General features: G+C 42.3%; 2 non-coding genes across 2 annotated transcripts; one reads left to right on the top strand and one right to left on the bottom strand.

Moving 5' to 3' along the window:
• Positions 1-3,341: 3,341 nt before the first annotated feature.
• Positions 3,342-3,413, bottom strand: trnag-ucc (transfer RNA glycine (anticodon UCC)). Its single transcript has one exon. It is a non-coding gene; the product is annotated as a tRNA-Gly (tRNA).
• An 8,011-nt stretch (positions 3,414-11,424) lies between these two features.
• On the top strand, positions 11,425-11,566 carry LOC138230878 (U4 spliceosomal RNA). Its single transcript, XR_011186472.1, has one exon. It is a non-coding gene; the product is annotated as a U4 spliceosomal RNA (small nuclear RNA).
• The last annotated feature ends 7,009 nt before the right edge of the window (positions 11,567-18,575 follow it).

Below are 18,575 nucleotides of genomic sequence, written 5' to 3'. Positions count from 1 at the left end.
TGTGTATAATGTAATAATTTAAGTAGAATAGATTCTAATAATATAATGATCCAGTGTGTTGCACTACTTCACTGCTTCACTGCTCTATGCCGTCTGGAAATAAATCCTCAGACTGCTTACTGCCCTGGGCATGTACCAATGAATTACAGGAGCACATCTATTTCTCACTGCGTTGAAGCAGGAGACACACAGTCTCTGCAAACACATCCTAGATACAGTGTTCCAGCACCTTTGACCTCATCCAGAACGTATCATTTCTTGAAAGGGATTGCTGTCCGAATGCACATCTGAATCCCAAACAGAATCTCTAGTAAAATACGATCATTTGTGAAACAGGCAAATGACTGTCTCAGGGGCCCATTCCTCATTGTCAGACATATGTATGCAATGCTTTCACCGTGCATTGAGCAATAGGGATTAAAAACACAGCAGGTAAGGTTAGATGTCATGTTCTATGATCATTTCTTTCAGCATTAGGGACTAAATATACTAAACGTATGATGCTAAAATGTTATTTTCACATATATTAATGTAATAAATGATTGCTTATGCTTTATAAATAAATCTAATTAAAATAAAAGCTTAAGTTTTGTATTTATCTTGTCCCATAGAACATGATTTTCTTTGTATTTCAAGCCCACAAAGTGTCCTTTGATCTCTATTCTGTGGTAATCCATGATGACCCCGTTCTTCAGGTGATTCATCATGTCCTCCCTCGCCTGTTGAGAGGCCACCTGATCTCTTCTGCCGTGGCGTGCTTCATACACGCCCTCTTGAAGTGAGCAGGAAGCTGATCAAAAGTATTCAGGCACATCTTGCACACCAGGGGAATCCTCGCGGGTTTCCTTTGAAAATAAATAATACCATCTGTGTATAGAAACAAGCTAAGACTGATTTCTTAAATTATCCTTAAAATTCTCTCTCATAGTTTGAGCATAATGATTTTATTGCATTTATATAAGAATTGCTCATTGCTCCTAAATAAATAATGGTCTCAGTCACAGACTTTCCAATAGAAGCCATTGTGGAGTTCAGCAACTGCAGGTCCAAGAAGTGGGGAAGGAATTTTAAAAGAGAAATTGAATTACAATACAGAAGGAATGGCTGAGGGTTCACTGAAATGTATAAATATACAAATTCCAAAGACTGAGTCCATATAGAAACAACTACTTTTCATTTTCAGTATAAGAAAAAAAAAACTATCTTCCAAAGCATCATAAAATTGTCCCTTCTTCCAGACCCTACTTCTCTCTTGTAGTAGTACAGCAGACCTTTCCAGGTGAGCAGATCACAGAGTCCGAAATGAGCTTCCTCCATCAAGCAAAGTACCTGAACATGACTCTGTCTTCATAAAAGCGCCCCTGTAATAAAGAAATTAAATCCAAAATCAAGAGGGCAGTTGCTTACTGAAATACAAGAAGTCATCAATTTTAACCTAGCAACACATTAAAGGCTGCATCTATACAAGTGCGATTCTAGAAATGCTCACCAGATTACGTTTTAAGAAGGAACTGCGCCACAGGTTCCGCCGAGATCTTAAATCGGATGGCAGGATTCAGAGTCCGGAGTGTGGACTGATGGCGAACGGAGGGTCCACATACTGTGGATCCCTCAGTGATCTTCCGCGTATTCAAACCGCCAGCGTGTGACTCCCCTGTCCCTGTGACCTCATTGCTCTGCTCTCTCCTCTGTGCAGCCGAGCCCGACTCACGGTAAAGTGAAAAAAAAGATGCCCTCAACGTGAGATTTACTCTGGAGCGAGGATAGATGTTACCTTTTTATCATTTAACAGGATGTATGTGATGTGGCGACTAGGTTCAATTTTGTATCCTCTTTAAAAGATTAAGGACTGGGGTGAGCGTGATTTACCACCCTTTCAGCTAAGAACCCGACTTGCGCACCGTTTAAGCTGCATAGACTCGGTCGTTTAACTCTTCTCCGTTAGCAGGGTTAAGGTTAAAGAAAAAAAAATAGCTGACTCCTTTTTTTTGCCAGCTGCTAGCGCTGATTAGCAAGGCTTGTATTTCATGTTTTGCAAGTTGCATCCATTTTAAGAAAAACAAGTCGCGTTAAAGACAGGAAATGAATACTTGCATTTAATTAAGTCTAGCCGTAGGCGGGGATCTCCTGTTTACTAGACAGGCGCTTTAACCAACTAAGCCACGGGGCCCCAGGAGTGTTGTCCTTTTGCAGCCACTTGGACACACCACTCAGACACATCTGCATTCGGTGTGTGCTCCGCCTGCTCGCTGAGCAAGTTGCCACCTTTACATACAATAGCAACATCGACACCAAGAGAAAGGATGACAAATGGCTTTTATCTGGAACTTTTCATGTCCAAGGAGCTCAATGTGCTTTCTGTGTAAACAGGGCCACTGAACTCCACACTGGCCACTGAACCACAGCAGTGGCTTGCTGGCTTGACATCTCCCAAGGAAAATGTTGAAATCACATGTGGAACAGGAAAATGACCCTCGAGTATGTGGGGAAAAAAAGAAAAAGATCATCTGGAGCGCGCCAACCCATGTCCGGACAGCCCAGTTTCGTCGACAAGGTGGCTGAGTGGTTAAGGTGATGGACTGCTAATCCATTGTGCTCTGCAGGCATGGGTTCGAATCCCATTCTCATCGCTCTCCATGTCTGACACGTGTGCCTGTTCGACATCGGCCCTCCTGTTGTTTGCTCCGGTGCTAGAGCCGTACATTTTCTAGCAGTGGCTGAACATGGTATAGTAGGCCAACGTCGGTATCGAGCAGTGACAGTAACAGTACTTACTGCGCCCCATAAGAAATCGTTTGTCCCTGTTCAAAAGAGATTGTGCGATGTCCTGCGGCGTTCGTAAAGCAAACCTTTGACAGTTTGAAAAGAGGAATTTATTCTGCTTCCTGTGCGTGCAGTAGTTACAAAGTTGAACGTCTTTACACGATCTGCTGCAGTTTTCAGTGGGCGGGCTTTGTCAGATGGCTTGAAAAAACGCACTGTGTTTCGGCTCGGGAAACATCATGAGCAGTGTCCTGCATGTTTTCTGTGTATAGCTGTCTTTTAACGCATACAGAATTCATTCGAAATCATTGATTTCTCCAATTAACAAGGGTCCCTTTTTGAACCTGCGAGAAGCATTCTTTCAATGTAACAGATTTACTCCGGGGAAAGCCAGCACGACATTGAGAGTAGCTCAAGCTTTCAGCACCCGTATCGGACTGCGTGTATGCAGACACCGCTCAGAATCCCCTGTAAGATTCTCCCTCAATTCCGTTTTTCAGTGCTTTAGCTCTTTCAAAAGGCTTTGCTTTGCTAGTCACAATCCAAGGCTCATGACAGCATTTGAAAACATTCGCCACTGCATTGGCCGGGAATCGAACCCGGGTCAACTGCTTGGAAGGCAGCTATGCTCACCACTATACCACCAACGCACACCCACAGGAAGCCTGCAGGACACCACCAGAGAATGCTTTTTTTAATTTTTTTTTATTAAACATAGAATTTACAAATACAAATACAACAAGAGGATCAGAGTCATGTACAAGAGAAAAAAAACGCAGCAGAAAAAAGCATTTAACTACCAGAGGTAATTAAGTAATTATGTGATCAAATTGTATATTTTACACGTATCATATTTTCCTTGCTTTAATATTTCTCAATTATTTATAAACTTTAGTTTCAACATGCATGCGTTTCCTGTAAAAAATAAAACTCAGCACACAGTTTTTCTTTTAACAACATTTCGAGTACCTCTGGCATTCATGAAAAAGACATACACAAAAGCAAATAACTAACTCTAAGACTGTCTAAACTATTGAGTTTTTCAAAGAACCATGAAGAAAGATGTGAAGACGGGGGTTTGAATTTAATCCTTTCTGTAGGGGGTTTAGACTTCTAAGTCACAAGCTGGGGTTTATGGCAGGAAAGGGGGTTAACTGATAAGGATTGCAGATGCAAGCTAGGAACCCCCCTGGGTGTAATGTTAAACTGACCATTTGCCCAGAACATCGTAAACTGGCCAAATACCATGAACCCCCCTCTTTACCATCAGACCGAGTGACGTCAGAAACGGAGAAGAAAACACTATATAACCCAAAAGTTTGTAACAGTACGTGGAACAATACTTCGGTTTTGTTGTTTCTTGCGGGAAACAAGACTTCGGCTTTATTGTTCCTTGCATGCAATAAACTCATCTGTTTTACTTCATCTCGGGATCAAGAACCTTATTTCTTCTGTTACAACAAATTTGGCGTAGTCGGCGGATGCTCCAGAAGGCGCAGAACTTCCCATCGGCAGGAGAGACAGTCAGCGCGCACATAACTAAGAGGTAAGGACTCCTCTTTTATTTAAAAGTCCCGACTCTCTCTGACCGATTGGGAAATCTCTGCTCCCTGCGAGAATCGCCCGAGATGACGGAGTAAACGTGAGTTTCTGAATTCCTCTGGCCCGGGGAAGGCACCGGTGTATGTAATGGGTTGGTTGCTGTAAGCCCAGAATTTGGTCTGGCAGGGGTTCCGCGGTATTGTGTACAGGCGTTCGAAGCTGGTGTATGCCTTAATTGCGCGTGGAGTTTTTAACGGGTTTTGGACCCTTACCGTGAAGTTCAGGACTGGTGTGGGTCTTAATTGCACCCGGAGTTCTGAAGGTCAGAACTGGTTTGGGTCTTAATTGCACCCGGAGTTCTGAGGCTCAGAATCGGTGTGGGCCTTAATTGCGCCCGGGGTTCTAGAGCAAGTGGTGCATTAAATGCACGTAGTTCAGGACTGGTGTGGGTCTTAATTGCACCCGGAGTTCTGAAGGTCAGAACTGGTTTGGGTCTTAATTGCACCCGGAGTTCTGAGGCTCAGAATCGGTGTGGGCCTTAATTGCGCCCGGGGTTCTAGAGCAAGTGGTGCATTAAATGCACGTAGTTCAGGACTGGTGTGGGTCTTAATTGCACCCGGAGTTCTGAAGGTCAGAACTGGTTTGGGTCTTAATTGCACCCGGAGTTCTGTGGCTCGGGATCGGTGTGGGCCTTAATTGCGCCCGGGGTTCTGGAGCTGAGTGGTGCATTAAATGCACGTATAATCCAGGATTGGTGTGGGCTTTAATTACGCCCGGGGTCCTGAGATTAGCTACGCCTTGATCGTGCACAGATTGGAGTGGCGTGGTTTCTGGCGTGGCGTGGTTTTTTTTTTTGTTTTAAAGGAAACAGGAGTAGAAGAGATATATGTATGTATGTTTTTGGTGTTTTCCTTGTTTGTGAAATACATATACACACGCACGACACTAACATAAACACACCTCATAATAAAGAGCAAAGCATTAAGTAGCAGGATTTAAAGGACGTTGAGACCCGAGAATCGCCCTGATTGAGCTCAGTGCGTAAGTCCACCCCGGGGCAAAAGCAGCGATGCTGGCGTTCTGGGGATGGTGAATTACTGATCAAGAAAGGGGGTTTTCGAGGTCTCGTTTCTTACCTGTGAACAGTGCGGTGTAAGTCCTCTCTAAAGTCTCGGAGAGGCATTTAGATCTGGAGGTAACAGACGCCCTTGGCTGAATGAGTGCAGTAATGCACAGGTTTTTCCAAGTGAAAACATCCCCCTACTGAATGAGCTGTTACCTCACACACGACAAAAGTAAATCTTAAAGAGACCGAACATGTGCGCTAACTGATGGTTTGAGAAAGTGGTGGAAGGATCCGTTTAAATATCGGAAAAGTGTAAGTTGACGGAAAAGAAGGAGAAAAATATGGAAAAAGCTGAGTTTGTCAGAGGGAATTTGGGGGCGAAGACGCCTGTAAAGAAAGCATATATGAGTATTGATTGGCAAAAGCACAAGCATGTAGCTCCCACCCTGGTGCACGGCCGGCACCAGTGGTGGCAGATACATGAGAAAAAAAAAAAAGAAATTGGGATGTGACTTAAAAGTGTGTTTACGGGGAAAACAAAAACCCGGAAGAAAAGATATTTTAATCGCTACGAAAGAGTATAGAAAAAAAGCTAAAAGAGGCAGTACAGGAGAATGAGAAACTAAAGAAGGAATTAACTCCTGGTCACGCTGCACTGGTTAATGTGCTGCAGCCAGCGACTAAGTTATATCCTGCTCTCCCACAGGGGAACAAACAGGCAGGAAACGAAAATAATTGGGATCAATTCCCTCAGTGGCCATATGGAGAAGGGGGGTCTGATTGGGATAACACTTGGTATGAGTGTGATAAAGACGGATCAGGGTCTCCCCTGTTAGAGGGAGGGCGCCCGCAGATCTGTACTCTCACTCGAAGTGGGAAAGGACTTGATGTAGCAGGGGCTGGCGCCGTTGATGACAGTGCCACTCTAACACTGTCTCGCACCCCGTCGAGGGGGTCTGCAATCGCACCTACCTTCCCTGATTTCCCCCATACGATCAAATCCAAAACCGTAAGATATTGACCGGTGGGCTAAAGTACCGCACCCGAAATTAGAAATGCAGCGAACCTGGAGTGCGCTTCAGGAATTAAAAGGATTCATGTAGAAGTAAAACAAGAATACAGCACATTGTATTACGAAGAGAAAAATATATTCTCGATGTGTATGTGTGTTTTATGAATTTGTGTGCCGGCATGTATGTGTGTAACTGTGAGTTTTGGTATACTAAATGACGGTGTGAGTGTGTTTAGCCAGCGGGACTGGCTAGAGACGTAACTAAAGAGACTTGACGAAAATCAACTTAAGGAGATTGGAAAATATAAGAGCGTCTGAAACGTATAAGTACAGTGCAGGTGGACGTAAAAGTAGTTAAACAGTTTTTGTATTATTATAAATTATTATAAATTGTAATTTATACAATTAGTTGCAATAATGGAAACAATTTGGTTTTATTCGAATGTCTCGAAACCAGACATGCTGAAACGGTGTAGGTTTAGAATCGAGACTGGGGAGAATAACGTCTTGTGAGAAAATCTGTTTACCTAACGATTAGATCCTGTAAATCCCTTGTAGCCTCCCTAAGTCTGTCCCAGTCCAGTGGATAAAAATGTACTGTTAATGGAGTGTTGGTTTCTCTGTTAGGGGATACTGGAGCACTACTGTCCTGCTTGTTTCACTCCTCTGTTCAACAGTGTACTATAGAGCAATGTATATGGGAAGATGGCAGGAGGCCACAGGAGTATTGGGACAGCAAGTTTTACTTGCCGAGTACCAGATTTTAATGGGTGGTTTTATTCCAGATCTATTGGGTTGGAATATTATGCATTACAAAGAATGACTATGCAGAACAGGGTATCACGTGGCTTCAACTGGCTGTGATCACTCAGTATGTTGATGGTATTCTGAGTGCTTCCCCTGACGAGGAAACCCACAAGTCTGAGTTGCTTCAGCTTTAGAGTGTCTAATAGAAGCAGTTATGATAAGGCCCTTTTGTGTCTAGCATTGTGAAATTTTAACAGGGCCTGGGTGCAATGTTTTTTACAGGGTGAGCACAACTCTTAACAGATCTGCTTAAGGGGGGAGTGCAGTACAAGGACAAGATTGCCTTGGTTCCCGCAGCAAAAGCCGCCTTTAATAATTTGAATCAAGTTCTCTTACAGGTGCTGAGACTGGGGTTTCCTCAGATGGATCAACCATTCCTTTGTATTATTGCAAGTTGCTGACAGAGGCCACACAAGGAGCCCGCGAGCAGGTCCTGGAGGCGTGGGGACCACCACCTGAAGGAGGGCACGACCTCATCCCAGGAGAGTGGGTGTGGATCAGGAAATTTCCTTCACAGGTTCTCCAGCCCAGGTGGGACGGACCCTACCAGATCCTGTTGACAACCGAGTCTGCGGTTCGAGTGGAAGGAAAAGATCGCTGGATCCACGCGCCACACTGCCGACGAGCCTCATCCCCATTTACAGACTCAGAATGAAATCATTTCTGTTTATAACAATAATTGTTGCTGTAGGACTATGTTCCGCAGGAATTAATGATCATCTCTCCCACAAAGGAGAACATGGAATTAATTCCTTTTTAGGCCTCTCCTATCCTAGCTAAGAAAACCAACCAAAGTGCCTGCTGGGTGTGTGCCGCATTACCCAAATATGTACAGGGAGGACTTCCTATGGGAGCCATTCCTTGGCGTCGCGAGGAAGTCATAGGCATGATCATTTGGAGGGATAATTTAGGAAATTTTAATATGACAAACTATGGGGGTTGCCATAACACGACTTTAACCTGCACAACATTACAATATCTACAGGAGCGAGGCTTAGAGCCCACGAGTTTCACAGGCTCTTACGCTCCTAAATATAACAGAAGCCATACACCACCATACCTGACTCTAAATAAGGAACGTGAGGGAAACATATGTTTTCAGCACACTAATGGTCTGCACTTGGTTGGATGGAGTCGTTGCAACCTTACCATCGCTGCAAATATATCCACCTCTACCTTCCAAATTCCAGGATGGGATCGGCACACCCCACAATTCGGTATAAGTTTCTTATTTTCAGAGGCATGGGGAGCGCCAAACGGAACATATTTCATTTGTGGAAAACGAGCCTACCCATGGTTGCCAGCCCAGTGGTCTGGCTCATGTTATTTAGGATATGTGGTTCCTCATATCCGTGTTCAAATCCACAGCCCCTTCGGACCTAACCACAGACCACAAAGAAAATTGGCTGATTGGGAATATTATTTAGGTATAATATTTCCACAAGCCGGCATGAACTTTCTGAGTCGAGAGTTAATTCAAATGGCCTCGACTTTAGAAGAATTAGCAAATTCTACCTCATCTAGTCTGAAGGCTGTTAATGATGAAATGGTAGCCCTCAGAACAGTGGCCATGCAGAACCGACTAGCTTTAGATTATGTACTGGCGGCCCAAGGAGGAACTTGTGCAGTAATTGGCACTGAATGCTGCACATATATTCCTGAAAATTCTGAGCACATCTCAGATCTGGCCCAACACATTTACAATGAGGGACAGAAATTTCAGTATGGGTAAAGTCTGTGTTTGGGGCCTGGGGTGGAACCTTTTTATAGTGTTTATCCGTAGGAGTAGTATTGTTTATATGTATAATTGTAATCATCACATTCACAAAAAAATGTATCACATCTTGCTATAACCGTGGAACGTACAATGACATGGCAATACATACCTGTTCGCCAAGAAAGGAAAGATCTGCCCTGACATTGTATTTATAAAAATAGGCTACACTGACGTATGCCATATTTTATAAGGGGGGAATGAAGAAAGATGTGAAGACGGGGGTTTGAATTTAATCCTTTCTGTAGGGGGTTTAGACTTCTAAGTCACAAGCTGGGGTTTATGGCAGGAAAGGGGGTTAACTGATAAGGATTGCAGATGCAAGCTACCCAGGAACCCCCCTGGGTGTAATGTTAAACTGACCATTTGCCCAGAACATCGTAAACTGGCCAAATACCATGAACCCCCCTCTTTACCATCAGACCGAGTGACGTCAGAAACGGAGAAGAAAACACTATATAACCCAAAAGTTTGTAACAGTACGTGGAACAATACTTCGGTTTTGTTGTTTCTTGCGGGAAACAAGACTTCGGCTTTATTGTTCCTTGCATGCAATAAACTCATCTGTTTTACTTCATCTCGGGATCAAGAACCTTATTTCTTCTGTTACAACAACCAGAACTATAACAGTCCTTAACACTTAACTACACCATTCCAAACTAACACTAAAGAAACACTAGTATATACTGGTATAACAAATATAACCAAACATAATCATTAACTGAGCAGTCACTGGGAGCAAATCTCCTTCCCATCCACAAAGGCCCTCGCTCCCACAAAGTAGGCTCTCCTCCCCTCTCTTCTGGCAGCTTCAACCTGGGGCCACAGCTGGTTCCTGGTACTCCTGTCCGCGGCAGACAGGTCCTCTGCAAACCTCAGTTTGTTCCCATTCAAATACTCATTCTCCCTCGCCGCTCGCCACAGCATGTCCCTCGCCGTCCTCTTGGTGAACTGTATTATAATCGATCTGGGGCGCACTTGCCCAGACATGTTCGCTCTCCCGAGCCTGTGAACAAAGTCAATGGCCGATATTACGTCCTCCTGGTCCGGCAGGGTCCTTTTACAGATACCCTTCACTGTTGCAACAAGGTCCTTATCACGTTCCTCTTTAACTCCAAATAATTTTAAATTCCATCATCGACGGTATCTATCTACATCGTTCACTTTCAATTCAAGTTCTTTAATATGCTTTTCTTGTTTGGTATTTACTTGTTTAAGAACTTTTACTTCACTCTTTAAGTCTTCAACCTCTTTAAACACACAGTCCATGGACTTTTTAAGACTTTCGATTGCGACTGTATTAGATCAAATCATTTCCTTCAGCTCACCCATGCTCTGTGCCATCATGTTGAAGATGTTGGTCTGGAGCTCCTCCAGCGTCAGGTCGCCCCTTCCTCTCTTGGCTGCCGGGGTTTTCACAGGTGTGCTGGGCAGGGACTCCGGCTCTTCCTCTGGCAGCTGAGTCTCACTTGGGCTGCGAACGCTCGCGTACGAGCGCATCTCCAGCACTCTTTCCACGTCCCCTCCAGCTGCTTCACTTTTCCCTTTAGTTGCCATCAATTTTCTTGTAGTGCTATACATATACGATTGAGGTTTCTTAGACTTCTCCTTCGAAGACCCAGCACTCTCTTTTCTTTTCCCAGTGTTACTCATATCGAAATTCTTAAACCTAAAAAAAAACGTTTTTTTTTCTTTCAATTATAACTGAAGTTTAAACACGTAGTGTTAAGTCCTTATTTTTCTGTAGTCAAAAAAAGCAAAAATTAACATTCAGGTCATGAAAAACTCAAAAAAAATCCTCAACCACTAAACTTTACCTCCCACCTGAGCGCCATCTTGAACGCCCCTACCACCAGAGAATGCTCACGATTTCGGAAGCTGTCTCCGGGACGTGCTGATTCCACACATCCTGAATAAATCATGATATTGTTAGTTGCTGTAGCTAGACGTTCAAATGAGTTTCATGGCCAGATGGACTGTTTCCTCCAGCGGTATAGTATTGCAGTGAGACAGCACGATGCCTGCAAGACTATGTCACGCTAAACGCCACAGATTGTGTTTGTCCGTTCATGTCAGTCATCCTGCAGCCACGGGAAGTGGGACACAAACATGCCGCAATGCTTTCAAGACATTAGGATTTGTTTGTGCAACATCCGAGAAGAGTACTTGTGGCTTGAATGTGAACTGTACGTGCCCGCCCCCTTTCCTCTGTAGTGCATGAGTTCCTCCCGGCATGCCCTTCGTCATTGTTCTGTCATCTTGTATTTAAAGGGTTGTATTTCTGCTGCTGAAAAGAATCAACGGGTTTCTTTGTTCCCAACGGAGCCCTTGTCTGTCATGAAATTCTTCAAAACCTCAAGCTAGAAGAAGACGACAAATATGAAGCGTTACAGCAACGACATGCCATGAGACGATTGATAACGATTTCCATAGGATCCCCGCGGTTGCCTGGCAACCGTCGGCTTTGCGCAGTGGCAGTATCGTAGCCTGTGAGGTTTAGCCGAGGCGGGATTATTGCTAGTTGAAAACTTTTCCCAATACCCCGCTTCCGCCGGTTTGCAATACAATCGGCAAAAGCAATTTTTGACAGTCTCGTAAGAGACTGAGCAAGGTGTTTAAAGACAGATTTGGTCATGGTGACATCATGGTAGAAAGAAGCGAGCTTGTTCCCAGTGGGCATTGATTCGTCGAATATACGTATATTTACGGTGAAATTACGGCTATACGTATATATACGTCGCCTCGAAGTATAATCAACGTCGAATTGCAACCGTAAAATTGACGACATTAACAAACGCATATATAACGTCGAAAACACATCTAACACAGTGCCTGAGGCTTTTTACTGTATGTATCGTGTGTGCCGCAACTAGGAGTATATGGCACTCTGCACAGTGTACGAAGTAAATTATTTTCGCAGCAATTAATTTACACGTGTATAATAAATATAGTAAATATAATAAATTAATTACTGCGAAAATAATTTACTTCGTACACTGTGCAGAGTGCCGTATACTCCTAGTTGCGGCACACAATCAATGCCCACAGCTTGGCATACAAGGGTTTTGCTGAGGGGGTCTTGCCACCTGCCTGAAAAAAAACAGTAAAATGTTTGAGTGCCTATAGAGTTTCTATTTTTATTTTCTTGACAAAAGTCCCCCATCAGTGCGCGGTGCCCGAGGAAAAATCTGTAGGGGGGCGTCTGAAATTCTGAGGGGGGAGTGATATTTCAGTTGAAACGGAGCTGTACGGTGCAGCTACCCAAATGAAATCTCGCAGCTATGCCGTTGATTAGTGCTTCATGATAGAAGATAACGACTAGCAATCTGGTATTTGCGATGAAGTTCAGTTTCACATTTTTCGTCACTCTCAAGGTTTGTATTGCCTGGAGCGAAAAGTACCATAAGCGTTCATTTTTGCAGCTACATGGACGTTCTGAATCGTTAAGAAAAAAATGTTGTAAAACCAACAGAAAGCACAGACTGCTATAACTAGTCCTAGTTATATAACGATTTTAAGTATAATGATAAACTACTGCAAGGAATCGGTCCACCTGAGCAAACAGGATCGTAATGTTGACACTCAATAATATGTGCAGTTCCTGGACGGATAGCCCTCCTGCCTATCAAACAGACTGAGTGACTGTTCGTGTCATTTAGTGTTGTCTGACCATTGACAAAGTACAACTATTTTTTTAGGGTGCAAATTAAGTTAGGTAAAACTTTTTGCCCAAAACTGAAGGGGCGACATTCCCCCCTCCCCCCGTGATGCCAGGCCTGTCCCCATCCTATTCCATAATGTCATTATATATAATACCATACAACAGTGACCGATCCTTACTTATTGCATGCGTTAAAATTGCACATCAGCTCATAGCAGCGATGTATTATCAATGTTAAATTTCAACCATAATATCGACAACATTAATAAACGCATACGTTGAGAAAATATCGAACCCAGCATATTTTCCGGTTATATACCACAATGCATTGCTAGTATTCGTTGGTCACCATTTTGGACACGTTTTTCAAACGTAAAAGTATATCCGAAAATATCTCAGCAATCCTCTTTTGACGAGTAAGTATGAACAATAATAATACTATCTGAATACATACAGATCTTTCTTAATATTATTTTGATTAAAATAGTATGTGAATAAGCAAAAAAATGGCACATAAAATAGTGTGAATGGGGAAGATGACACAAAATCGTTTTGCCGTTTCTCTTATTCTTATTCTATGTTGTACTTTCAAACTTTGGGTACTCTTTAATTAGGACAGACTTTATTGCTCAACTGCTATGATGCAAGCCAAATTTTATACATTTATTTCAGCTTTGAGCTTAGTAAACCGTTCATTTTTTAGATTATACTAAAGAAGATATTAATCATCATTTATTTGGGAAGTAATATTATATAATTTTCTCCTAGCTGCGGTGCTGAAGTCCCACCCTACATCAACAGAAAAAGAAATAAAGGAGCACGCAATGTGTTACTTGAAGAATGCATATGCAAGGCAGGGGGCCAGGAGATCTGGACTCTGAAAATAATAGGTTTTTGGTTCTAACTGTTAGGACAATTAGACAGGGTTTGCAAATAGTGGACAAAAATCGTCTTAACTTCCATTGCAATATTTTATATTTTATGTAATATTTTTTTCTTGGAAATATAGAAGTTGTACATTTTAAAATGTATATTTGAATCAAAATGTGGTTTTGAGTTAGTGTGTTAATGTAATTAGTTTTGTGTTTGTCATTACTATACTGTATATTGCCATGTTACCAGAATTTGTAGCTGAAGTTTAGGACTAGTTGTGTTTTTATGATTATTGCCCATATGTTGATTGTTGATTGATTGTATACAATGTATAATTTGAAATACATATGTTTCAGGTGTGAATGTGTATTTTCAGAATACATTTCTAAACCTAATCATTGGCTTGTTTTACTTGTTTCTACACCTATAAAATCTATCTTTGATGTATAATAGACCTCTACCCATATACGTATAATAGACCTCTAATGTTATCCGTATAATAGACCTCTAACCATATACGTATAATAGACCTCTAAAGTTATCCGGAACTCCAACCATATATGTATAATAGTCCTCTAAATTTATCCGTATAATAGAACTCCAACCATTTATGTATAATGAACGTCTAAATATAGACGTATAATTGACGTTTAACTTTAGACGTATATTAGAATTTCATTCTAGACGAATTGTAGACCACATTTAGACGTCTAAGATATGCGTTTAATAGACGTATATTATACGTCTTTTGCCCAATGGGTTACGTCTCAACAGAAACGCTCTTTAGCTCTTTCAGCGTTATGCAGAGAACATCGTCTGTCGAGATCACTTTTGAGTCAGCGCGAAACGCCGTGTGCTGTCAGTTTGATTTCATATTGCTCGTAGCGGCGCCCGGCTTTTGTCTGTCAAACGTTAGGTTGCGCTTCTTCATGCTGCATCGTCGGCATGAGTGGAGCTTTATAAACGTCTGTACTTACTGCGCCCCATAAGAAATCGTTTGTCCCCGTTCAAAAGAGATTGTGCGATGTCCTGCAGCAAACCTTTGACAGTTTGAAAAGAGGAATTTATTCTGCTTCCTGTGCGTGCAGTAGTTACAAAGTTGAACGCCTTTACACGATCTGCTGCAGTTTTCAGTGGGCGGGCTTTGTCAAATGGCTTGGAAAAACGCACTGTGTTTCGGCTCGGGAAACATCATGAGCAGTGTCCTGCATGTTTTCTGTGTATAGCTGTCTTTTAACGCATACAGAATTCATTCGAAATCATTGATTTCTCCAATTAACAAGGGTCCCTTAAAGGATGAGTCAAAGTAACGTCTAATCGGATTAGTTTCCTTAGAGCTGGTTCAGAGTTTGCTCAAGAGTTTACCTTTCACAGATGCGCAAAGAAGAATGTTGGGGGTGCACGCTTCAAGGCGCCTTACAGCTGTAGGGAGTGATTCGAGACGATTCGTGGCGTGTGCTCGTTCCCATATACCGTATGACCCGGGGTGCAGTGCTAGGATGACGTACAATACCGCTTGGGCACGTAACAGCGTTATATGCAAGTGCGGGACGTGAGGGTTTTCGTTTGTTCGTTTTGTTTTGCTCTGCTTTGCTTTGTTTTGCTTTCCATCGCGTTGGTAAGAGCGTAAATAAAAAGGCGATTCCTGTGTCTACCACTAATGTAAGAGCTATTTCAAGTGCGACGTGGTGCGGCTTTTCAAATGCTTGTGGGCATTTCTCTGTTGTTGATTCTTTTTTTGTGTGTAACAAAGTGGCATTTTCATGTCCGGACGGGGAGACTTTATCATTCCGACATGAAGCCACCCTTAAGTCCTCTGAGGCGTGTCTGTCTGCAAGGCTTGTATTTTGGAAATGTTTTTTTGAAACGGAGAACGACTTTGAAATAGGCTTCCGCCGGCGCCTCGCGATCCAGGTAAGATTGTAGCAAGAACGCAGCGGCGGTGGGGCTTGCTGTAGTCGTGGCTGAGTGGTTAAGGCGATGGACTAGAAATCCATTGGGGTCTCCCCGCACAGGTTCCAATCCTGCCGACTACGTTGTCCGCCTTCAGTCGGTGTGTTTCGGCACAAGCAAAGAAGCGTGCCTCTTTGCTGTTCCTGGTGGTTTTAAAACGCCCAATCGCTTGTACCCGCTGCCTTGGAAATAAGTTCTTCAGCGTCCGCAAATGACATTTTGCAGCTGGAAGCAGATGTCGACGCGTTTTGCACAGAGCACCAAAAAAGCGTCTTTTTTGAAGGCCCAGGCACTGAGCATTGGTGGTTCAGTGGTAGAATTCTCGCTTGCCACGCAGGAGGCTCGGGTTAGATTCCCGGCCAATGCAGTGACTTTTGCAGCGAGCGGCTCCATCACTTGCATCCCCTTGCAACTCGCAACTGAATACCCACTGAAGCTAAGCAGGTGTGAGCCAGGTCAGTACCTGGATGAGGATGAGCTACAGGGAAAAACAAAGCTTCCAGCTGGAAGCGGTGTTAATGGTGCCGGCGGGGGGGTGCTCACCCTGAGGTCTGTGCGGGTCCCAATGCCCCAGTATAGTGACGGAGATGCTGTGTTGTAAAAGGGCGCTGTCTTTTGGATGAGATGTAAAACCGAGGTCACAGCGCTCTGTGGTCATTCAAAATGACCACCAAAACCTTTGACAAAAGCTCTTGGTAATTGATGGTCTTCAATAATGCTTCTCCTTTAGGTACATTTTAAATCAGCTGAAAAATGCTGTGAAATGGGGGGGCACTTTAGGCCAGTGTAGGATTTGGGTTACAAGAACCATGAAACTGCACGAGAAAGCCCGTACACTGAATTACACGGCTTTCTATTCAAAGGAAGACAAAAGAAATTCCCTGAGTTTGATTTTTTGCAGCACAGAGAGGAGCACTGTCGTGAGGCCGGTTAGCTCAGTTGGTTAGAGCGTGGTGCTAATAACGCCAAGGTCGTGGGTTTGAGCCCTGTACGGGCCAGGTCTAGGTCCAGGTCCCTGTTTGTGAAACAGGCAAATGACTGTCTCAGGGGCCCATTCCTCATTCTCAAGACACATGTGTGCAGTATGTACACCGTGCATTGAGCAATAGGGACTGAATACACCACAGGTAAGGTTAGAAGTCATTCTGAGGTGCCACATGTGAGGGATACAGCTAGGCATCCGAAATGTAGGGTTTGAGACCCTTCAGGAGTACTGCATCCTTTGAGACAGGCCCGTGCATGTTAAACAAATGATCATTTCTTTCGGCATTAGGGACTAAATATACTAAACATATGATGCTAAAATGTTATTTCCACATATATTAATGTAATAAATGATTGCTTATGCTTTATAAACAAATCTAATTAAAATAAAAGCTTAAGTTTTGTATTTATCTTGTACCATAGAACATGATTTTCTTTGTATTTCAAGCCCACAAAGTGTCCAAATGACGCACTACATGATATAAGGAAGATTATCACATGCATATCGGTATTATCTTTCTTATGAAAATGCATTCCTTTCATTACCTTTTACTTTTTAAAATGAACTCAAATTGAGTATAATGTAATAATTTAAGTAGAATAGATTCTAATAATATAATGATCCAGTGTTTTGCACTACTTCACTGCTTCACTGCTCTATGCCATCTGGAAATAAATCCTCAGACTGCTTACTGCCCTGGGCATGTACCAATAAATTAAAGGAGCACATCTGTTTATCACTGCATTGAAGCAGGAGACACACAGTCTCTGCAAACACATCCTAGATACAGTGTTCCAGCACCTTTGACCTCATCCAGAACGTATCATTTCTTGAAAGGGATTGCTGTCCGAATGCACATCTGAATCCCAAACAGAATCTCTAGTAAAATACGATCATTTGTGAAACAGGCAAATGACTGTCTCAGGGGCCCATTCCTCATTGTCAGACACATGTATGGAATGCTTTCACCGTGCATTGAGCAATAGGGATTAAAAACACCGCAGGTAAGGTTAGATGTCATGTTCTATGATCATTTCTTTCAGCATTAGGGACTAAATATACTAAACGTATGATGCTAAAATGTTATTTTCACATATATTAATGTAATAAATGATTGCTTATGCTTTATAAACAAATCTAATTAAAATAAAAGCTTAAGTTTTGTATTTATCTTGTACCATAGTACATGATTTGCTTTGTATTTCAAGCCCACAAAGTGTCCAAATGTTCTATGATCATTTCTTTCAGCATTAGGGACTAAATATACCAAACGTATGATGCTAAAATCCTGAAAAAAGGATGTGCTCCATCTCGTCAGTAGATTGGATTCCAAAACTGATTTGGGTCAATATACATTACCTTTGAAATTAAAGTACAGTCTACTGTAGGGAACCATCAACTTAGAAAGCATTGGCCTTCCCTGGGGGTCAGGTAGGTGCAAAAGATAAACCTTTATCCTATCTTTATCTTAAGATAAGTGGCCAAGCAGTATTTTTCCAAGTTTCACCAAGCACATCATGTTGCCATAGTAGACAAAGTTCTATAAAATGTTAAATAACTTTTAAAAAAAGCATCTTGGTCTTACAGTACTGTACAAGGTGAATTAAACTGTCCCTGGTAATAAAAAGTAATTAGAAGCATCTCAGAAACTTTATCTCTAGAAACATTAGCTGTTTTATATCATGTAATTTAGTGTGATGTTGTCAGAATTCAAGGACATTATCACACACAGAAATTGGTTCAGTTAAATCTAAAAAACACAGCTAAACATGGGTTTAAATGTAACAGAAGTCTTACCTCTTGTCAAAAGATTTAATTCAAGAAGCGATGTAATAAATGATTGCTTATGCTTTATAAAGAAGCTTAAGTTTTGTATTTATCTTGTACCATAGAACATGATTTTCTTTGTATTTGAAGCCCACAAAGTGTCCAAATGATGCACTACATGATATAAGGAAGATTATCACATGCATATCGGTATTATCTTTCTTATGAAAATGCATTCCTTTCATTACCTTTTACTTTTTAAAATGAACTCAAATTGTGTATAATGTAATAATTTAAGTAGAATAGATTCAGGTAGGAAATATAGAGTCATGATGTTTATGGCTGACATCATTTCACATGGGTGAATTTTAA

The sequence above is a fragment of the Lepisosteus oculatus genome, unplaced genomic scaffold (genome assembly GCF_040954835.1).
Source record: "Lepisosteus oculatus isolate fLepOcu1 unplaced genomic scaffold, fLepOcu1.hap2 HAP2_SCAFFOLD_52, whole genome shotgun sequence".
Lineage (NCBI taxonomy): Eukaryota > Metazoa > Chordata > Actinopteri > Semionotiformes > Lepisosteidae > Lepisosteus > Lepisosteus oculatus.
This window is presented reverse-complemented; position numbering and strand designations above follow the sequence as displayed.